At 43.1% G+C, this 19859-nt stretch overlaps 1 protein-coding gene across 2 annotated transcripts in view; it reads right to left on the reverse strand.

Moving 5' to 3' along the window:
- Positions 1-19859, reverse strand: part of LOC309590737 (mesothelin-like) — a 77960-nt gene that overhangs the window by 40830 nt on the left and 17271 nt on the right. The gene's annotated exons all lie outside the window — the stretch shown is intronic.

A 19859-nucleotide genomic window follows, 5' to 3' on the forward strand; every position in this document is an offset into this window, starting at 1 on the left:
AAAAGCACAAAGGCAATTTCTGTATCTTCTCAAGAAAAGCCAAGTTGCTTACAGTTGGACAAGCATGACAACAACTAACCTGAAGATCTTGGGAAAGGGATGGCATTCTTGTCCCAGTGCTTGTGCAGAATCTATCACAAAGACTTTCTGGTCTTGGCACTACCCTTAAGCATGGCAATAATACCTATAATAAATTAGCAATACTTTCAGCACTTTCCATCTTGTTTTCAGGTCCGCAGTGACCAGATTCCATCAACCACCAAAGCCTTCATATTAAATGCAGCATGGGAAGTCGTGAAGTCTGATCCTAAAGTTGCAAATGCAGGTTTCCTGGCATCCTGGTTCCAGGAGACCCTGCACGCCTACCTTCCCTCCATTGGCACCAGCATCCTGGACTGCATGGCACAGCTTCCAGTCTCTTGCGATGGACTGGCCACAGTGTACGTCCGATCTAAGCTCAGGGTCTAATTAGATGGTATGCATGAGCCTGTAGTTTGATAGAACTAGGAAATACATTGCACTGTCAAGCAGTACTTTTTAAGACTTGAATTTTTATGTCTATTTTCCTGCCAGTTATCTCTGGTCCTAATTTGTCTTATTAAGATCAATCCACAGAACAGTTAAGATAGGGCTAGAAAAAAAAGAACAACAGAATGAGATCCCAGGACCCAGTGTGTGAACGCTGCCAGGAAAGAACAAAAAAAATGCAGTATACTGTTCGGACAGTGCAGCGTGCTTGTATAGGGTACAACCATATGTAACGCTCACCTGTGCCTCACACATTTTCACTGCTGTTCAGAAGGCAGCTGTAAGCAGGTTTCTCTTCCAGCCATATAAGAAAGCAGCAGATATTTCTTAGATGTAAATAACATTTTTTGCTACTATATTCTGTGCCTCTTGGGGACCTCTCCAAGAGGGAAGAGCTGGTGAAAGAGATGAGTGGAGACAGGTAGAAACTTGGAAGACAACGTGAAGCAGGATGGAGATGTGAAGAAATTAGCTGGGAATAGGGCTCTACAAATTCACCTTAGAACATGAAGGGTTATCTCAGTTTCTATCATGCACCCAAAAAGAATTTCTAATGTTCAACTTAGAGAAGGAAGTGAAAGGAAATATGAGCTAACAAATTGTTATTCATACGAGGAGCTGGCAACAGGTTTTCTCTCATCTGTCCCTTTTGAATTCTAGGGTTCAAGCTCTGGACACTGCTTATTCTGAGATGGACAACAGCACGAGGCAACTGGTAGCTGACTGGATTAGAAGATTCCTTACCACACATGGTTAGTGATTAGTATTTACAGTCCAAATTTTCCTGGTGTAATTGCAATAGATTCAACAGAGATCCCCATATAAACTACTAACATCTATTGTCTGCAGAATGAGGATCAGCCGTTAAGGCGATCAGATGATAAAGTACTCTAACAAAAATTATTCAGTACCACGCCCATGCTTTCAGCAGCACAATGAGATCATTTAAACAGCTTTTCTGAACTCAGGTCAAACTATTACGTTAGAGGAGAGGAGATCACTGAGAGCGATGTTCTTTGGGTCAAACTCATCTTCGTTTTTCCCAGTACTTTCTCTCCAAGCCTTTTTCATCCCCATGGTCTCAAAGGAGACCCATCCTTATCTGTCTCAAGAAATAACAAATTATTTTATGGTTTTAGTTTGTGAAAAAAGTTCAGCAAAAGAGTGGCTACTGACCAACTGGAAGAGTTTCCGAAATTATGCATCATATAACGATCTCACTTCTTGCTGGAGCAGCTTTGACGGGGTAAGAAATCACTTGGAAAACAGGGCTTCCTTCAGCTGTTTTGTCCAGTAGGCTGTGAACACTCAAGCAAGAGGAGCGGGGGGATAAAGTGACTAAAACTTTCACTTGCCTAAGGATTGTAGTATTGGTGGCTAGAGCTATAGGTCAGTGAACAGTCAGTCTTCAGCAGTCCACACCCACATGCTGCCTAGTAAACTTACATCATATATTCAACAATCTTCCATACAGCACTGTAGTTACCAGAATTTATCCTGCAAGACAACTTGTTCAGTAGTTTAACTCTTGCACCAGGTCTTTAGTCATGTCTATCTACTCACAGTTTACAGCCCCCGAGGTCCTCACCGCCAGCCAGCTAGCCCAGCTTACAGTCCTCAGCAACGTGCTCTCCAACAGCAGCCTAGCTGCTGCCATCACACAAGTCCTCAGCACCAATAATGTCCTCTACCTTGAAGACTACTTGACCGAGTTATCAACTTTACCACTGACACCCCCACTTGACCACAATGTGATGCACTCAATGCTGGAGACCATTTTAACTAAAGTCAGAGAGAACTTCCCAGATCTGTGCTCACCCTCCTTGAAAGACTTGTTTCAGGTGAAACTGAAAAGGATGCTAGCTGTTACTGATGCAAATATATTAAGGCTCTTCCCAACGAAAATAGGCTGCACTGATTTCCAAGATATGTGAGTATATCTGTCATCTGTACTTACTGAGAAACAAAATTAGCAGAGACATAAACATGGCTCCTCACTGCAAACCTTGTGACTGCTATACGTTTTTATTACCTGTCGCTGCTAAGACTATCATGAAAATGAACCTGCAGCACTTCTCTTATCATATTGTCAAATGCTGCCCTGGAGATTTTGAAATGATAATTTTTAGATTATAACCACAAGATAAACAATGTTATGTCTCTCCAGAAAAAGCAGTACAGCACAATGAAAATAACTATTAGCATAGGCTGAACTTGCACAGATGATATATGAACCAAGCACCTCAACACTTAAGGGAATGTTAATCTTCCACAAGGTTCAAAACCATTCTACTTTTCTTTCACTGGCTAAGGTTATCTTAGGTTTAAAAAATTATTTCTTTTTTTTGGTACAGCATGGCTCATAACTACTCTGATATGAAACACTGAAATCCCATTTCATTTTTATCAATATACAGCTACAAAGGACTGAATTCTGTGCACCATGAGTTAGATCCTGACACACAGAGAACTGTATACCAGGCCAGAATGGATTTTCTCAATGGGCAAGCAGCAAAAGAAGGTAACAGATTACTGCATATTACTTTCTTTTATGATCCTCTAAGCACTTAAATACTAAAACCTTATACTACTTTTGAGCAACACATGAGCAATAATACTCATAATTTCAGGATTACAACAAAATTCACAAAAACAAACAGACCCCCGCCTTCTCTTGGTTGAACTGTCCCAGGAGTACTCTGTGGTACAGCATGGCCAAGCTAAACTGCAGAAGGGTGGGATGATTCCAGTATCTGAAATTGGGACGAAACCCCTTGATTGGCACTCCTGACCACCACTTTCTACTTTCTGCAGCCACTCTGAGCTTTTTCAAGGTCCAGCTGTGGCTACAGTACCATTTCTACCTCACCTTCTTATAGAGGGGTATTTTTCCAGAAGCACATGCTTATCTGGCTCTCTTGCAGAGATGAGTGTCTTGACATGTTAGAGAAAGCTTCCCCTCTCTCCTGCCAACAGGGTCCGTTAGCTTCTGACCATCCAACACACTGTCTCTTGCAGGGGTAGCTTGTACATTCACCACTTCTAACAGCCGAGACTGGTTAGAGGACAACTTTGGATTCTCTAGTATTTACGCTGACTACAGTGATTTCCTCCGCCTCAATCCCAGCTTCAACGGAGTAGGTATCACGCAGAGCAAAGCTCCCATTGGGTTTCCACAAGGCTACTCCATTGTGTCGCTCTGCAATGGCAGTAGGGCACTGTCCTTGGCCTGGGGTTACTTGTAAGCTTCTGAGTAGCCACTCACATGCAGAAAGACAAGAGCTGGTGGGAGCACTTAACTGCCTCTAGGATGACATTCTTTTCCTTTCCCTTTTAGTTTGAGGTGACAGATTTGCTAACTTCAGTGCAGCTAGGAAAGCTACTCATCACCTCCCGTATCCTAACTGAAAGCACCAGAGCCAGTGCAGAGACAGATGTTACGGAGATTATGAAAATCCTTCAAACCCGGAATGTCTCTGAACTACACACCTTTCTGCATGAAGTGAATTCTCTTGCAGCACAGGTAAGAGAGCTCCTCCAGCTGCAGACTTTATTTTCTATGGGCACCATCCTTCCTCTTGTTGGGTCTCATTTTCATTTGCTGTTGCTCCTGACTGCACAATCATCTATAGATTTCTCCAAAACAAATTTCTATGAAACAATATAATGGTATGATTCCACATAAGCAGAATTATCAAGTCTCTCAGATTAAGCAGCGGGGGGGGGGGGGGGGGGGGGGGGGAGAAAAAATCCCAGGACATTTTCATTTACACTGCCCAGCCCTGTATCATGAAATCTGCTGTTCATTTCTGCGAGAACAAAGTCATGCTAATACACATAATGACTGAGACCCAAAGATAAGCAGCTCCATCACACTCTAGTAGTGCATCACTTCTCATTTATTCTTCTCCCTAGACGCACATGGAGAGCATAACAAGCACTGGGGTTCGTGACATAATGCTCAAAGGCATTTTCCAGATCCTGAAGCCACGTTTTGCCTCAATGACAAGAACAGACTTGGAATCCCTGTTCAATGGGACACTGACCTTGTATCTAGGCTCCATCACTCACAATGAATTAATGACACTGCCTGCTATCAGTGACTGCCCACTCTTACAAGTGATGTGAGTATAAGTCCAGCTCAGTTTCTCTCATCTGTGTGCACTGTAAAGGACAATGTCACTGTGGCTAAAGGGAGAGGTCTAACTGACAAGTGAGAGGAACGGCTGTGAATTCACTTGTCCCATCAGAGAAGACATTTCTGGCTGTCTGTGCTAAAAATGTTATTAGCTTGGATCTGTGAAAGCCACAGCAAATAACTGATGCTGACATGCATCTTCTTTCTCCTTGTCTTGCAGAGTGAGAGGTTTGGACTATGCATTTGATGACATGACAACAGAGACAAAGACTGACATAACCCAATGGATTGTCCAAACTCTTCCTCGCTTAGGTGAGCCTTTTCTTCCCACTGAGTTTGTTCAGGCACCTGGCATCCCTCAGACCTCACTGACACTTGGATTTCTCCTGTGCCTAGGAGCTTTCAGTAATTTGGAGCCAGGGTTTTTGTAAACTGTAAATGTTGCACTCCAATTATGCCTCAATAAGCCAGTTCCACCTCAGTGCAGCTGCCCCAATATGAAATGGAGAGCAGCCCTTGTTCCTGCAAAGGAACAACATCAGATATGCTCATTGACTGAAGAGAGGGGGAATTGTTTTTCAAAAATAACATTAATTGTGCCCTTATTACAAGCACAAACTGCTTTTAGGAACTTACTGAACTATTGAATTATGTTTCCTTTTCACCATCCTTGTCTTACAATGTTTGTAAGGAATAAAAGTTGAAAAGTAACCAAGCAGCAGTGTCCTGATTTCCATGAAATTACTAGACACCACTTTGTGACAATCTTCCAGGAACTGCACTGACAGGAGCCAAGTTGGTTAAAACCAGGTTGATTCACTGCTTAGATGCATGATAATTGGAAATATTTCCTCTATCATTTCCATAAATACCCTGGAATGATAGGTTTTGTGAGTCTTACACTGAAACATAAATAATTTGTTATTGCTGCACTTTAGGTTGTCAGATGGATGAAAACTGGATGACTCTTAACTTCCGGAGATTCAGATCCATAGCTAACGTCACAGACTTTGTTGCTGCCTATGAAAACTTTACTGGGGTAAGACTACTGATTTAGACACTTTGTGACATTTTACTACCTTAGAGCAAAACTATTTCTATTTCCTTTTTAGACAGTCACACAATTCATAGTGGGATTTATGCTCTGAGAGACAGAGAGTATTACAAAATAGTTTGAACAACAAACATGAAACACAAACATGTTGCCCTTTCCTCCTTAATTAGAAACAATGGAAATTTTTCCATCCTCCTCAGAAGAGACAGGATTTTCCCCTCTGTTACAGGAAGAGTTCAACTACAGTTTCTGATTATTCCCCTGCATTTCAGTTCCAATAATCCCTGTGTAGTTGGTTCATTTTTGCCATAACACAACATCCAGCAGAAAGGATGGGTGCACAGCTAGAGCACCTGCATGGGAGCCAAAGGATCTCTGTATCTCATCCAGATTCTCTGTCTGTCTTTGAAGAGTTCAGAGCTGGTTATCAGACAACTTGGTTTGTTTTCCACGGGGCACTGAAGGGATGTTTCCATGGAGTGTATCAGAGAAGCCTAAACTGGGGCCTGCCTCACTCTCACCCCAAAAAGAGAAGGAGCTCTGAGAGCTATCCAGCTCACCTGGGCCAAGCAAACACCCACAATCTCTCACTAGCCTTTCAAAAATGAATCTTTTCCATTAAAATCTAACACTTCTGGTGCAAATACTCCGTCCTATTTCAAGACTACAAAAAATAGAACAGATTCTGTCTCAGTCTCATGCCATTGCTCCATCATGAACATTAAATATCATAACCTGCATCTACCAGAGGAGAAAGAGTCCTTGTCCTTGGGGACGAGGTGAGCAGGAAGGCTGCAGACACACATGCCAATAGTGTCAATTCAAGAAAATACAAATGTATATTTATAATTCATTCTCTCTGTTCCAGATGGCGCTCCTGGAGGAGCTGACTGCCGTCCAGCTTGCCCAGTTAACGCTGTCCCAAGACGTGTTCAGCTCTGTTGCTAACATTGAACGAATCTTTGACAGACTAACCAAGCTGCCAGGCCTCAGGGAGTTGGCTGCTTACTGGGATGAGCTTAACTCTGCTTTAGAGAAGGTAACTGCAGACAGCTTGTTAATGGGGCTCAGTAGGAGAGGTTTGTGAGGACAGAAGTCTTCCCATGGTAAATGTGCAATAACCTAGAGTAAAAGGAAGGTGATACAACAGGTTTGCCAGGGAACTTTGCAGCAGGTTCGAGGCCAGAAAGAGATTATGCCATTGCATGTTGCACTCCTCATACGCTTAGTCTGTGCTTGGGTTCAACACAGCTGCCACCAACCCCTTCCCACCTCAGACTGTCTGAAAGACACAGGCCAGATTTCCAGCCTTTGTAAAAGAATAAGGCTCAAAGAGGTCCCTAAAGCACCATTAATTTACATCATATTAATTCACATAAATTTACTATTTGTCCTTGGCTCAGGCTGTAGCAATTCCTCTCACACATACACAGTTCTGACTGTGCAGCCAGTGCCAATTATTTGCTGAGGCTCCTCTAAGACAATAATTAGCTAGGGGCCCTTCTTGGCTCCTTGTAAATACAATACCTCTCATCAGGCCAACAGAAGATATGCAAAGTCTCAGTCTGCAAGACTCAGACCCTGCAGGTCTCTCCCTCAGGTAAGATCTGAATACAGAGAGACTTCCTACTGGGTTATGGCATCACGACTAATTCAGCTTTTCCCAGGACTATGAAAGCTAGCTTTGTACCAGAGCAACTGTCTTTTATTCTCCACATTCATCCAGAAGACGAAGCACATGCCTAGAATGGTATAAAGCTAGCCTCTGGCCTGCAGAAATCATAATTGATACTCTTTTGCTTAAAATAGCAAACAATGAAACTCTTTAGAATCCAGCAGCTCCCACCTTTTTTCCTTGAAAAAGCAGGAGTCTAGTGTGGAGGTAGAGTCTCATCTGGGCTGTACTCACAGAGACATTGGAAGCACCTCCTGGAGGCAGCAGGAGCTTCAGACACTTAGCAGCTTTGTCACATCAGCTGGGTCCTTCAATGTTCCCCTGCGACCTGGCTTTTCAGGGTGCTCAGCATTCTCTAAGAGGCAACAAAGCTCAACAAGAGCTCAAAGCGATTGATATCTGGTATCCCAAGTCCTGTTCAAGGCTCTGCAGCAGAGGTGGCAGAAAGAACTGTATGCCTGCTTCTCAGGTGTCGCAGTTCCTAGCCCAGCATATCCACTTAAACTACCACTGATGGACACTGATAGCCTGCACCAAGATACAAGGTGCAGGGGCCACCAGGTGACAGCTGGAAGAGTAGCAAAGGGGTGAGAGTTGGACCTGTAATTCTCCTTTAAACAATAATGCCATGAAACTAGAAAAGAAAATGATCTTGATGGTGACAATAACCCACCTGGCAAAGAAAAGAGCTGACCAAACCATTTCTTGAGGCTCAGTAGGAACTGAACCATAAAATAGCACTATATAGCATATATTTTGTGCTATAAAATACAGGACTTGTGCAAAGAGTCTGAGGTGTCAGGGAATATATTTAGTATCATAAATCAAAAGTAACTCAGAAAACCTCTTCTATCTTGTGTAAGCACAGGGAGCTATACCAGCTTGGCTGCCTCAACTCCCAAATACAGAAGGCTGACATCCCTGAGAACTGAGGTCTAGAGGAGAACACAAAAGTTTGTTTCTCCTACTGTGCTGAATTAGTTTCAAAATATTTCCCTGCTGCAGAAGATCAAGGTGGGGACATAAAAAAAAAAATCTCTATTCTTCTATGCTGATTTTGCTGGAAATTTTGCCTGTGTGTAACTTGATGCTTCACAGTAATTTAGTCAGGTCTTGTCTGCTCTGTTACAATGCTGTAAAATCCTTATGGATGTTGCACGATTTGCTATTACTATTGGGTTAGAAATAGAAACTGCATCACCGAGAAATATTCTTCTCTTAGTTTTCAAATATTCTCCCAGAGCCTTACAGTTGCATTTTGTGTTCCTGCTGCAGCCTTTTGCCAACACCTTCAACATCTCCATGGCGGTGAAGCGCACCATGTTGGCAAGAACAGTGGAACAGCTCCGTTCTGCGCTCCCCACCTTCACAGACGAAGATTATCACCTTTGGTTTCAGAAGAGGCTCGTGGTTGTTCTGCCAGGCATTCATGCCACCATCCTTCAGGACATCCCCAAATCCATGTCCTGCAGTTCCTACAAGTCTCTGTGAGTCATGGTCACCCTGTCTGAGGCTGTTTCATGTTACTTGAGATCAAAACCATTCAGTAAAAGAATAATTCACTGCAGTGAATGAACTGCAAAAAGAGGGAACGTGGTGCCATGGTTACAGAAAAAGGCCAGAAGACAGTTACTCCCACTCTTCTCACTCATTTGTCTCGCATGTTGTGGCAAGTCACTTTATTTGGCTTTTATCTACTTTATGTATTAGCCCACAAGCTGCTGAATTCAGGTATTGATTGGACTCTAACATTTTCTTGCAACAAGACATTAAGACCCCCCCAATCTGGACTCACTTTGCCTCCAGTAAAACCAATGACAAACTCCCCAGGCACCAATGTAGCCAGGCTTTCAACAGTTTACTTTGATTCTTCCAATATATTTATTTTCAGGGCAGTCAGAGAAAACACCACCAGAATATTTCATGACAGCTATTCAGCAAATGGGGCTGGCTCCCAAGAGTCCTTCACTTACTCCAGGTTTCTTTTCTCTACAGAATTACTGGGATCAATACAGTCTTCTCTGAAATCCCTACGGCTGGCAAAATGGATGTACATAACTACATTGTGGCATTCCTCTCCCAGCAGTCTGAGCTCACTGGTAATCCCTATCAGTTCAGCTAACTCTCTGTGAGCCCTGTCACTCTCTGCAAGTTGTGGGACAGAGCTAATCAATCTCTTGCTTTGCTCAATACCTTCCAAACTGCTCAATTAAGTAACAGGTGTTTCTTCTCAGAAGCCGCTCCTGTTCACAGTATGAAAATAAAAGAGGGCAGAGCATGCCAGTGGAGTGTTGATGCAAAAGCCATCAAAGTCAGGGACTTCAAGCCTTTTCTTTGCCTTCGAGGTGCTTTAGCAATCCTGGGTATTGATGTGTACTTGAATCTACTCTGCCACGTTATCTGTTTTTCTCTGCCCTCACCATAGGTCCTGCCTGCTCCACCCAAGTCACAACTAGAGACTGGTTATTACAGTTCTTTGGAAAATTCCGCACAGAAGCACCTTACACTCAACTGGTTTCACTCTACCACCAACCTTTTGATGCGGTAAGTCTGTACATATCCAGGCTGCCTTTGCACTCAAGAGAAGATGTGCCAGAAAAGATGCAAATTAAATTGCCCAGGTATGGGGTAACAGAATTCAATTCCTCTGTCTTTCTCCAGTATGCGATTTTGGACCTCCTCACTCCCACTCAGATTGGTGACATGATGGTATACTCGGACACACTGACCCGTGTGGATGCAGCCGTCCAGCTTGTCCAGTTCTTCCAGCAAAGTGAAGCTGAGGATGTTCAGATGATTCTGACACAGTTCACCAAGGCTGCATGCATGGTAGACACCACCCATATTCTCTGCAATCTCCATCCCCCTTGCAGAGACTTGCCATCTTAAGTTATTAGTTGAAAAAATGGCTTTGCAAATACTATAATTTTGAAAGTACACTGTTACAACAGTAATCTTCAAACATCTGTACACATCAGGTCCTTTCAGTGACACACTGCACCCTTCAGAGTATTGTTCACTTCCATTTTGAGTTCACCAAAATTCTGGCCTAGAAAACCACTTCAAGAGCTCCCTCCCCAACTGTAGCATTACAGTTCCGATTGCCCCAGCACCAATGTGTTCATCACATGATTTTGTTTCAGCGTAAGATCACAGTCCTGCCAAATGATGACATTGCTCGGCTGCTCCTCCTGCAATACCTGACCAGCATGTCCGAGCAAATGAAGACATACACTGCTGCTGACTGGAATATTACCTTCCAAAATGAGCTGTACTTCCTGAGTCCTGTCATCAATGAATCAACCCTCGCCCTCGTTGTGCTACAGGATTATGACTCCTTAGTTGCTGTGTAAGTCTTCTGGGCATTGCTGGGATCTCTCTTCAGCCAGTAAACAGGGCGACATTGTTCCTCATGGAGTCAGGTTGAAATCTGAAAGACAGATGATGTGCTGTCAGCCTGGATGGCTCTAGTCTGGGTACTTTTTCACTTTTTCTTACCCATACCTTAGTAATTTTCTCAGAAGTTTGTGATGGAGTTACAGAGCTGAGCCATATCAAATCTAAGGCTTTGGTCCACAGATGATATTTGTACAATAGGGGTGGAGTATTAAGTCCCTCAGCAGAAATTTTCAGGTGAAGGAACTGGCCACAATATCTTGGAGAAGAGACTGTTCTTCTTGTGCAAGGCTCCAGTTAGAGGAAGTTACAAAGAGTCCTTCATCCCATGTATTTCACCTGGGTCCTTTTTCTTGTCCACCCAGTGTTACTGCGCTTGATAACACTTACGGATACATGACTGAGTCCTCTAGAAGAGACGTAGCACTCTGGATTGCACGGAACCTCCAGATCTTGAAAGGTAACACTGGGAAGCCACACATCCCAGCTAATAGCTTCTTCCAAGAAAGCAGGGACTCAGCTGATAGACTCCCAGGATGTATTAAACAGCAGCAATACAGACTTGTACACAAAGGCAAGCACTAGTGCACTAGAGAGCTGTCCAAGTGGAAAAATGCTGTCTTTGCAATGCTACCTCACACCAGGATGCCTTGTTGATCTCTGGTGACTGTCCTAAGACACAATGTATATTCCTGGGAACTGTAAAAAAAAGGATTAAGGGATATCTCTGGTGTCTTGACCCGATTCTCAAATCCTCATTTTTCTGTCTTCTCTCTCTCTATTGCTATTTATTGCACATTGATTTTACTTTCTCAAGGTACAAAGTCTCATTTCCCCTTGAAAAAATGCAAATCCCATCTAGTCCAGCATCCTGTATCCAGCTCTAGTCAGGAGCAGATGTCCAGGTAGGAGTAAAGGAACCCAACCAGCATAATCTGGTATTTCCCCTTTACTTTTCCCTGGTTTCCAAGTGATCTGTGGCTCAGATTTTTCTTGAGCTAGAAGTGAAACTGCAGTGTATCATTAAGTAGGCAGCTATTCTTTCAGTCAATTGGGATCTGAGTTTTCCACTTGTCTGCAATAACTATATTGTTTAAAAAGAAGGTCATACTGTGGTGGGTAATTCCCTAAGAGTCACTGCATCTTTTTCCCACTTAGATGGTCCAACTGAGTCCACTACTGAATGGATACAAGTCACCTGGAAATCCTTCTTCCACAATATAGCCCTCCAGGAAGTCATAGCAACCAACAACATTGACCCTGTACGTATGATCTCTACACTAAGCATATATGGGTAACTGGGGCTTTCAGAAATGTCTATCATACAGTAGAGAGCATTAAAGGATTTAATTTCAAGATTTGTACTTCTACGCAGCAACTCTAAAACCAGAAATAATAGCATGTTTTCAACTAGCAGGACTTTGAAAGAAGCTTCAATTTTGAACAGGCACTCTCAGACAGTCAAAACAAAAATACACATCAGCATTTTGAAACTATTCGGTGCTGAAATAGCTTTGCCTGGGATGTGAGAAATAACTGCAGGATATAAGCAAATCTCTACAAATCATGACTCATACACACACAATTTGCAAAAAGAAAAGTGTGAAAATTGTGAAAAAATATTTCAGCTAGTTCTAGTGGAGAGGGGATAAGCTCACCTTCAGTGGCTGACATTAGTATTTCCTAGGCCAAAATTCTGGATGTGCTGAGCATCGAGCAGCTGGTAGAATATGGTCTGACTTCCGATGCGCTGGTCAACGTGACCAGAATGCAGGACATCCTGAATGCCCTGAGGGGTGAAAATCCCCAAATCCCAGAACCTAAAATGAGCGAATTCCTGATGAAGTTCAATCTGGCTCTGACACAGGTATTGTAACTTCCATTATGAACATTTTTCCCCTTTAAAAAGGCAGGGATTCTCAGGCACTTCATGTGTGAGGAAGTCCTGCTCATGGTGCCAGGTAAAACAAGGATGCTGATGAAAGGGAGTCATCATCCCCCTCACCATGCCACCACCAAACAGCTCCCAAGTAAGAGACATTTCCACTCCCCACAGGAAGGCATTGCGGGCATCAGAAATGATGAAGTAAGGACGGAAATGCTGACAACGCTCTTCATGGATCTTTCCAAGCACTTTTATAAATTTGCTGATCTTGACTATGAATTCTGGTTCCTGGAGAACCTAAGATTCCTCTTGCCCAGCATAAACACAGATCTGCTAGAGTTAATCCCAGGAGACCTCAGCTTCCCAGCCTACACAGCCATGTGAGTATCATGTGCTGAGGAGTGCTGCCTGCCAGACTCATACTGCAGGAAAGCTCTGGCAGGAGAAGCAGCACACATTTTAGCAACTTCTTTCCCAGCGTAAGTGTGTGCTAGCATTTCGCATGGATTTTAAAAAAAGAGTCTCAACGCGGTTTTTGCAGTAAAGGAGATTCAGGCATCATTTTCCACATATACATGTACTGTATTGTGCTCTGCTTAGGTATCTTCACATACCCTCCACCTCTTTTGTTCCGTGCTCCAGAACATTATACTCTGAATGGGGCGGATGTATGCCAACTCTCCCGTGCCTTATAAATCCTGTACCTTTTGCACTTCTTGTTATTACTATTACTGCTGTAATGTATTACAGTTGAGGCAAGACTCACACTACATATTATCATAAATAATTTTATTACTTTATTTATTACAAGTCTCTACAGTCTCAGGCTGATGATATCTTACTTCTTGACCCTTGCAGAGTGCAAGGCCTAGATAATGTCTTTCCAGAGCTTCCACAAAACACATCCCATGCTATCTACCTCTTCATCAAAAGGATCCTGGAATCTCAACTTACTTTTTCAGGTACTGGTCTGCTTTCAGGGATGCTCCATGGCATATTTGAATTGTAGCTGTTTGTCACATCTGTGCTAAAATTTCTGCCAACTGCCTGTCCCTCCTTGGTTCAGAGAGGAATTCACTCGCGGGAGGAAGTACAACATGAGGTTGCCCAGCGGCCTTTCAGCCATTGGGCTTCCCAGGGCAGAGTACTGCCTTTCCTCTGAAACATCAAGTATTGACTGCAGCTTATAATCAAGGAACCAAAACACCTGGGCATCTGTTCTCTTCCATGATGCCTCAGCACCACTGCTCTCCCAGTAACACCCTACCAGGAACCCCCTGGTAGCTGCCAGAACCACACAGCAAACAGCAGCTCGCTGTGCCCAAACCAGCCCCACAATCATCAGGGATCCCCAGCCCTGTCTGTCACCCACAGCTCCCCAAAGCCCTCTGCATGCCGAATCCCCCACGGTCTGTAGCCGCTTGGGACTGAGGGAGAGCACAGCTCGCAGACCTGGTTTTCAGCCATGCTGTGGGGCACTGACAAAAAAGATCAGTTACCACAGTGTGCTGACAGACTTCTTGTACTTTCTCAGAAAAGGTATTTCCTGGCACATATGACAGCAGCCGAAGTCTCCTGGAACTTATCTTCTACAGATTTTTACATTTTGCTCCTTACAGTGACCTCACTGACTTCTACAAAGACTTTAATGGGGTAAGGACACGTGCAGCTCTGACAGCACAAAATTTACCAACAGTTTGTGGAAAATTTGGGGCTGTCTTTCAGTCCTGATATGACTTCAGTGAGTCAAAAACATTGTCTAAAATTTTTTATTATAACTTTCAGACATAACCCTACGGTTTATAATCCTCTTATCCTTGTTTTCGCCAACACTGATACTCCAAGACTAGAAACCAAGACAAACCCACGACTATTTAGGAATCTCACAAAGAGCCTTTTCTTACAAGGTTTCCACACTCAGACAGCTCTGAAAAAGTATCAAAAGTTTTGAATGTTTTTCACAAGCTGAACTGCCAGGAGGTATTATCCTCTTCAGAACTATCCCCAAGGGAAGATCCTCACCAAAGAAATCAGGAGGACTTCCTCCAGACTTTTAGTATTAAATGCAGTTCATGATTCTTCCATGCATTTTATGTAAGTGTAACAATCAACTAGGGGCACTTCTTAGCCCGCTTTCCACTCCTCTGCAGTGCAGAACTCATTGCCCTACAGGTTTTTAACACTGCAGTAGAGTAAGTTATGTGATTAGCAATGAGAACAGAACAGCTATTACATTAGTTAGCTACAACAGCTTATGATTAGCATTACCCTCAGTCTTCTGTGTTAGGACGTAATACGGTCTTTATCCCCCCAGGCTAGGGAAGGCTCTCACTTGGTGCTGTATAGCATGGTGGGGACATTCAGGTGGCTTTAGGGCTCTGATGAGTCATTATCAGTCAGAAACATAAACAATGAACTATGTACATGGCTGAGAACTGTAATTAGGGGATGAGCAAATGGCTTTCTAAGTCTTTATTCTTTCTGCTGTGTTCTCCTCATTAGTATGAAGTTCTTGACCTTCTGTCTGCCAGACAAATAGGAGAGATGACAGTTCTCACAAATGCTTTTAAGAGGGAACGCCTTACTGTCCAGATTTTGCTGGAGATGGAGAAACGCTCCTTTGAGGAGCTGACCGAATTCATAAAGGCGCTGAATGCTGCAGCAGATGAGGTACGGTTAAAGCTCCCACCCCAGAGAACAGCATCCTGTTACAAATCTGAGAAATACTAAAAATGCCACAGTGGAGACAAACTCCCCTTCTTACAGCAATGTAAGCCCTGGGCTCTAGACCGCTAGGTTAGAGCTCACGTGCCTGGGCTTCACAGAGGAGTATCCAGACAAAGTGACTATTCTTATGCATATTACGGGCTACACTGCAGACACCTTACTCATTTGAAAAGGTTATTTATTTTCTCTCACAATGTTTATTTAGTACCTTGGTTTCCCTTCACCTCAGAACTCATCCCTTACACAAGAGGAATAACAATCTTCATTAGCTAAGGTTGTGGTCAAATGGCTTTTCTACTGGAAAATGTAGAGCACAGTTATTTCATTAATTCACTACAATAATAATCCCATTGAGTTCCAAAATTCATTACTCCAGTGTTACATTGTATTGCACTACTGTGCATTCATGCTACAACACTGGTGGCTTTCCTGAAAGCCGCACACCACATGATGGGGAGAAGAGGAAACCTCTCTTGCCACTACGCAGTTTAATCTACCTGTGGAAAGCTTTAATTGCTAAAGTCAATTTTTGTGTGCTGGTTGTGTTTCCAGAGAGATCTTACTATCCTTCCTGACCCCCGGCTTCGTGAGCTGCTCTTCGATTTGCTTTTTAAATCTTTACCGCTCAGCACCTTTACAGCCAACGAATATGCATTCTGGTTTGGGTCGGAGCTGCAACTATTCCTGCCAGCTATGAATGCCAACTATCTGCAGCTCCTGCCTCTGGATATTGACTGCCAGTCTCATCAAAACCTGTGAGTCATGAGCAGCCAGCTTCCCTAAGGGTGGCAAGCTCTCTCTACCCCGTCAAACCAACAGGGTCGCTTTCTGCAGAGTATCTGACATCTTACCGCTTTTAGCATACTGAGCTTCACAACAGTTTTGCATCAGCCAAAACCATTCATCAGATTAGTATAAAATGTCTGAGTATACCTTCATTTTATTTTCCAAGATGTTACCAAGGGAACAAGGAGGAAAGGGAATAGTTTTATTTAGATCAAATTAAACATTTCAGTTTTACTGACACTAGTACTTTCAGCTCATGTTTCCTGTGCACCTGAATTTTTCCTCCAAAGGGAAAGTGCTCTCTGCAGATATTTGGCCCATACCCTATTTCTTCTCTTGTGTTGATACAGTGTGCAAGCAATGGACAGGGTGTACGAGCATTACACAGACGACCAGAGACTCTCCATCTATCGCAGAATACACAACTTTCTGGAGACCTACCGTAACACTCAAGGCAAGCACACACACACTGCTCAAGAGCTTTTCTTTTTCTCCCATTGTAGAATTTAATCTTCGTGCTTGGCAAATACTTCCCGGGTTGCAATCTTCCAATCCAAAAACTATATACAAGCAGAGTGTTTTAACTGCAAAAAGAGAATTGTGTAGACCCTCTGTGAAGTCCACTAGGATCTTGTTATTGCAATTAATTTTACATGTTAAGTCCCTAGATGCTACAGTGATGGACAGTGGTATAAGTGTCCTAACAGAAATTAGACAGGCAACAAGATGCTTTCTGATGTACTGTGCTTACTCCCCTCACTCTAACATCCTGTTGAATTCAGCTGAGGTGGACCTGATGTTCCTCCCATCCCATCACTAGACAGGCTTTGTTTCCAGGCTAACCAACAGCTCAGGAAACTGCTGACTGGTTTACTGACTGTGGGCTCTTCTGCGTTTCAGGCGTCACCTGTTCCCCAAATGCAAACAGCAGCGCATGGATAGCTGCCAACTATGGCTATTTCAGTGCCCACGCCACTCTGCATGAGTTCTCTTCACTCAATCCAAATTTCAATGGGGTAGGTCACATACTGAAGCCTACTGTATCTAAGCATTGTCGGTTCCTCACTACATAAACATAGCTGATCTGTAACTTCTTGCCACAGCACTGACAGTGATTCCTGTTATAAATATACAGGTATTTCTGTGTTCCTTTTCAGATGTCAGCTCTGGAAAAGCTGTCACCAGCTCAGCTGGCACGACTAACACTGGAAACAGGGGCTCTGGCTGATCAAACAAGCGTGATCACCATCATGGACAACCTACGCACACCATCAGATCTTGCTAAGTTCTTTGCCACGCTGAACGACATGGCATCGGTAACTTCCCTTATTGCCCTCCAAAGCTTTTCCACCCAAACACTGCAGCTACTTGAATGAATGCCTGCTGATGTCTGGCCCCAGCCCTGACCGTAGAAAAGAAGGGCTCATCCTACAGCCTCACTCAGCCATCAGAGGGAAACCTGCCTGAGACAAGGCTGCAGGTCAAATCCTTGGATAGCTGTTCCTTAAAGGCCTGGGGTTGTAGCAATCTTCTTGTTTTCTGCCCAGATACCAAGCTATTCTTCCTCCAAGGGTCTATACTGAGCCACAGCAGGATGTGATGGGAAGTATCAACATAACTGAGTATAGCTCAGGAAAAACAGACATACAACAAGCACTATGCACTCTTTCCAAGGGTTCCCTGCTTGGATCCTTCACTTGATGCTACCAACCCAGTCACCTTTACAGTGACTTCCCATGCATGAAGGGAGAGATATGAAATAATCCTGAACAATATCTTAAATTGGGGAAAGATCAGCATGAAAAATTACATGTCAACTATATTGAAAAGATGTTGCGTGATTGCAGGCGGAGCTTCAGAACAGCGACCTTGCCCACGTCCTACTAAGCAGTGCCTTGCATAAAATAGGTCCTAGTTTTCCCAAAATGAAAGCTGACGGCTTTGCTGACTGGTTTCAAGATACTCTACAAAATGTGTTGCATGCAGCGAATGAGATGATTGTTGCAGAGATACCTGTCAATATTTCATGTGACTCCTATCAGCAAATGTGAGTCTTCTGTTCCATACACATTTATCTTAACTGAGCGTTTCTATTTACTTACGCTGTATATGACTTTCTGGCAATACATGCACATATTCCTAAAGCAGAGTGTAATGCTCATGCTGAAAAGCAGATGTAACCACAGTAAAACACTCAGCGTTTTCCGGCTTGCATGCAAAATACACTGAAACTCAACAAGTTTTTAATTAGAGCAGCCTTAGCAATTCTGTGACCTTTATCTTAAGCAATTGCTCCAAGTAGAGAGCATACTTTTTTAAAAATAAAAATGGCGTCATCACATAGGTAGGCTATGTTCAGTCTGATCTGAAGATACTTTGCAGTTACTTCTTAAGAACCTCTCTGATAAGGTCTTGCAATAATGAACAACGATGAAAGCTGTTGAAATTTTTTAAATGGAAAAGTTTTTGTTATTGGAAAATTCTGATTTGATTAAATTAAAATACTTCCCATGACCATGTCGGCATTCCCTTCTGCAGGTTGAAGGGTTTCAACAAAATCTATCCTGGCATCCCCACAGAAAACATTCCCCATGTTTTTGGATTCTGCAAAACCTTCTTGACATCAAAAGTGAAATCAGGTAATGGCATCAAAAGTCTTAATTTGGGAATGTCCTTTGAAAGCTTTCCAGCACACTCTCAACTTGAGAAGCAGCAGAAATTCCTGTAGTAATGTCTGAAATGCTCTTAATGACAAGAAAGGGAAAGGAAGCATATGTTATATTGTGGCTTCAACACTATGGCCTTTTCCTCTTACTGATGGGATTCTCACAACTCCCCTTGTATTTTGGATGGCTCGCTAGTATGTTTAACCATAGCCAGCCACAACGTTAGGGTGCCCCACACTGTTAAAGATAAACAAGCCCAAATTTAGACAACAGCACAAAAATGTTATTACTTAATAATGAAGATTCTGGTCTCTCTCATACCAATGTGAACTGGAAGTATTCTGCTATCTGCAAAGGTTTAATGGGAATTTGCAAGAGCGTCTAGGGTTTCCAGTCAGAACACCAGGGAGGAATATGTAGTCCCCAGCATTCCCAGTGTCATTATTTTTCCAGGTGTTGCATGCGGCAGTGCAACCCAAAGTACTCAGAACTGGCTGGAAGTAAACCTTGGAAATTTTAGCAAATATGCTGAGTATCAGGACTTAGTCACTTGGAACAAACACTTTGAGGGAGTAAGTATTTTTAATTTTTTTTTCACTAGCATTCACTGTGAGAACATGGCAGTGTTCCACCATGAAATACACTACTTTGCCAGCATTTGCAATGCATTTGCAATACCTTTATGCTCCGTGCAGCATGGGAGGGGATGGGTCATTTTCCTTAAAAAAATACTCTGGCATTAGTGTCCATTTATCACAAACATTTTCACTGCTTTTCACTGGCTAATGGCACTTGCAGAGCTACAGTAATATTCAGATGGGATACCACACATCCTGATGACAAAAGGACTTTACAAGTCCTGTAGATATTCCAGCTTTGCAGATTTGTCCTGAGTCTTCTTGGAAGCACTAGCATTTACAGATCACTCTCACATGCTTAAAAAGGTTGCCATCTGCTTTGTGTCCCTTTCCACAGATGGATGTCTTGGACAAGTTATCCCCACC

The sequence above is a fragment of the Platalea leucorodia genome (assembly GCF_965183815.1).
Source record: "Platalea leucorodia genome assembly, chromosome: 5".
NCBI classification, from domain to species: Eukaryota; Metazoa; Chordata; class Aves; order Pelecaniformes; family Threskiornithidae; genus Platalea; species Platalea leucorodia.